Raw genomic sequence first — 4,521 nt, forward strand, 5'->3', positions numbered from 1 at the left:
TTTTATTATTAATCGCTCTTTCTTAGAACAAACTGTGGTTGTAAATATAAAAATTGTATTAGTCACATATTTCATATACTGCTGCTTCATTAGTGAAAAAAAACTTGATTTATGACTGAGCTGAGTTGAGATATGTGCTATTTTGAAAGAATATATAGCCTTGAATATAATTACAATTATTAAAATTGATATTAATGCTCTGGTAAAATTATTAAAAAAAAATTATGTCCTCTGATAAAATTTAGAAATACAGCGGGAAAAGGAGCTTTGGAAAATAAATTACTGGGTTGATAGGACTTAGGACGCATTTAGATGATTGAGGGCACATTTCAGTCGCAGCTGAGTGGGCCCTAAGCGATCTAGTCCCTGTAATAATTTCCTGAATTTTCTAGCCCTGCTAACTCTCGAGATTCGAAAAATATCATGAGAAAATATTTCATGTAGTTAATTGACAAGTGTATTGAATATGATAAATATTCACTGAATTAACAGAGCTGATAATGTTACACCAACTCCTGAAGTTCGATGATAAGCTAAAACTTTGCAGATCATTGCATATTAATTTGTTATTACTAGTGTCTATATGGAATCAGTCTTTAAGTTTCTACAAATTCCTTGTTATGAATGAAGCTAATAACGTTATCAAAAACTTAAAAATTAGTGTAAATAAATAGTATGTTTATGGTCAAATATAAGAATATTGTGTTATGAATTTGGGGTAGATTGAAATAATCATCCCTATAAGTTTTGAATTAAAAGAACTCATGCAAAAAAAAAAAACTTCATTGATTGTTACATGCATTCGAAAGTTTTAATAACTCAATTATTTGCACTATCTTACTGTGTTTTTAATTGTATTTTATTATTTTTTAATTTAGACATTAACACCAGAACAAGTTTGATTTTAGAAAGGTGTGTCGACATGGTTTGGTAGAATTACAAGTGAAATAGTGGTCGCGCACTGTCAGTAATTGCTGACTGGGTCCCTTTTCAGGCTTCAAACACCATTAAGAAAATACCCTTAAGGTTTTCTCACCCTCTTCTCCGATACTTGAAAAACTGCCCTTCTGAAGCAAACTAAGCTTAGATAGGACATCATGCAGTTGAGGTCTACCAATGCCCTATTGAATGCAAATGGATGAGCTTTCATGAGAATCATTTCAAGAACAAATTATTTTTAAATTTGAAAAATTCCAAAACAAGAATGTTTTAGAAATTTTATTTTGTCAGTCTTATGTATCTATTATATATAATCACTTATTTTATTTTTGTATAAATATAATTTTATTTTAAAACATATCTCTTTTAAGAAGAATAAATAGTTAATAACTATTCGGATCATAATTACAAATAAAAATGAATATATTAAATTGTAGTCCAAACAATAAACTACAAAAGGAAGCAAACCAAAATTAAATTCACGATAAAATAATATATAGCATAATTATACTTATGAACAATATTTATACTCAGCCTAAAAAATTATGGACTATACATAACTATCTCCCCTTGTGAAATGCAAACGGTTGTTTTATTGAGAAAACAAAAAATGAATTTTTTTTTGTTATATTATATTTCCATTGTACGTTTTTACTGAAAAAAACAAAACAAATCCTGTATGGTAGAATAATAATAGTATAATTAGAAACCCAACAAATAAATGAAGAGTGGCCTCTTTTATCATTTCTTTGTGTAAATTTATGTTTCTTTAAAATAAAATAAAAAAAAGTAAATATAATTGATTAAATAAAGGCATTTATTACTTTTATAATTTATGATTATATTTATATTTCTAGCTATATTATATTTTCATAGAACGTATATATTGTAAAAAATAAATCTAAATCAATTAATGAATAATTAGAAACAAAAAGAAACGAAGGGTAGCTTGTTTTATCATTTAAATTAATTAAAAATATTTCTTTATTAAAAACGTAATCAATAATTAAATAGATAATGACTAAGCGAACCCGGAAGTTAGACCCTGATATGTAGGCAACGAAGAGTTGTTGCCTACATAACCTCCCTTCGCTGAATTCTATCAAAACACTAATCTTATAAGTCGGATTGAACACAATCCTCCCATTAACGTTACGGCTTTAGACCCTTACCCATCGGTTTAGTGCTTAATAACCCTTTAACGTTTGATTCGCTACCCCATCTTTAGACCATACCTAACTTAAAGCGCATCTGTTCACTGTTGTTCTATAAATTTAGTAAATTCGTACATATTCAATTTTTAAAACTTTTTTTTCGGTCTTAATATGCTATACAATAGTCTTTTTTTCACAAACCATTCATTGCTATCCGTTGTTTAGTGTAAGTTATAAATCATTCTTCTCCACATAAAAAAAAAACAAAAAAACATTCTTTCACTTAATGAATGATTTTACGCGTTCTGCTGACCCTTTGATATATCGAAAGCCATAACATACATTTTAGCGGCGAATTATGGTTCCAACAAATGGGGGTCGGTTATGCAGCAGCGCTTGGTGCAGTATGCAAATGCGATCCTAGTGTGGGTCCGACCCTCCATTGTTTTGAGTTACGGCTCCGTGTCTCCTGCTGGCACCAACATTTTCTATGTCCTCGCGAAATAGCTGAGAGGAGTTACTTAATATTAGCTTATTATTCTTTGAAAAGCACAGAAACCACATTATTTGAGGAATAAAGAAGATTAGGTTGTAGAAAGGTAAATGTATTTTTCTTTTTACAATTGTATTAGAATGATTAAATAGCATGATCACATATGCATGTGCATTAAGTGTATTTGAAAGTAGTGTTGATTTTATATGCATATTAAGTAAAATGAAGACACATTGTTCCTCATTTTCATAGAAATAGGTTTGCAAAATGTGTTGAGGCTGAACGAGTAAATAATAGGATGTTATCTTTGCGAACGTTTCTGAAGCCTAAAGTATAGTGTTGTAAACAACTATTGTATTTAATTTAGCGGAGAACTTAGGTGAAGGAGTATTATGGTCTAAGCTGCCAGGAAAAATTAGGTCGAAATGGCTAGCCTTATCATGGGGCCTGATAGAGGAATTGGAGTCACCGGCAACCTCTTTTTCAGTTTAAATTGCAATAGCGGAAATCCCTATAATATTCCATGTACACCTGGCCTCCGAGGGTGTGGTCATTCCTTATTTTTAGGCCTCATCTTCGTTTTGATGATGAGTAGGGAAGTATAGAACACCTTGGATGTGAGGTACGTTGCGGTTAAGGAGGTTACTGAGACTCAAACCATCAAAATCAATTTAGAATGAAGTAAAGTAATGAATGAAAGACAATTAACATTTTTCATCTTTTCTATAGCAAAAACAATAAAATATTGATGACCATTTATTATACGAGTACATTTTTTAAATTAATAAAATCTAAATCTTCTATTATTGTTTAATTTAGGTATTCCCCTGAGTAAAATTGGGGGATATTACCCAAATTAATTATTGTACTGGTTAGCTGGTTCAAATTAAGGTAATAATGGTGGTTTACTGGTAATGATGGAGTGGACTGTATTTAAATAACTTGATATAATGTGGTTTTAAAATGAAATAACCTCTATTCTCATTAAAGTTTTCTGACACAATTTGTTTTAAGGTTTGAGAAAATAGTTACAATATATGTTAGTTGGTTAGTTGTAAATCTAGGTTTTATTACATTAATGGAAGGAGATTACAGTTTACTTGGTTGGATTATATACAGCTTGATGGTTGGTTCTAATGTGCATGTGATTATGGAAGTAGGGTTCTCTCTTCTCATCCTCCTGCCGCCGCCGCCTCCTTCACCTGAGTCGAAGGATTTACTCTCTCATCATTATGAGAAGAGACCTTATTGAAGAGTTCTGAACTCTTCTTTACTGGTACAGGTCACGATCGCTTTCTTACTGGTACTCACTCACTCGGTTTTGGGGACCAAGATGGCTGCCCAAGCTTCTTACTGCATATGTTTGCCACTAGGTGGCATCATGAATTTCCTTTCAGAAGTGAGGGGGGGCCTTACTTAAACAATTATTATTTTTCGAGTGAATACTATTCACTTAAATGAGGTTTTAATATTTAATATGAGCAAAAAATACTCATTTTCATCCTTTAAAATTTTTATAATTCAAAATCCACAATTATTATAAATATAATATTTCCACTGTTGGAAACAACATTCATATTATAACAGTTAATAGCATATATAACCATTAATAACCTATCTAGCAGTAGAATGGTAATTGTAAAAATTATAGATGTTTTTACCTCAAACCGTAATTTTTACAATTAGCATTCTACTGCTAGATATGTTATTAATGGTTATGAATGCACCAACTGTGGAAATGTTATATTTATATTAATTATAATATAAAGTTAGTAAAACATACTGTGGGTTAATTTCTATGTGTACCATGTCCCAACAGAAATACTGTAGTATGCCTCTTGATTTTAGAAAATTTTCTGGTTAACGCAGATTTTGTTAATTTATTATTTATTTCTTTTGGTAGACTGCCAATTAAGAAATGCTATTACACATTAT

The sequence above is a fragment of the Halyomorpha halys genome, unplaced genomic scaffold (assembly GCF_000696795.3).
Source record: "Halyomorpha halys isolate HHAL.00 unplaced genomic scaffold, Hhal_1.1 Scaffold847.1, whole genome shotgun sequence".
In the NCBI taxonomy this organism is placed as follows: domain Eukaryota; kingdom Metazoa; phylum Arthropoda; class Insecta; order Hemiptera; family Pentatomidae; genus Halyomorpha; species Halyomorpha halys.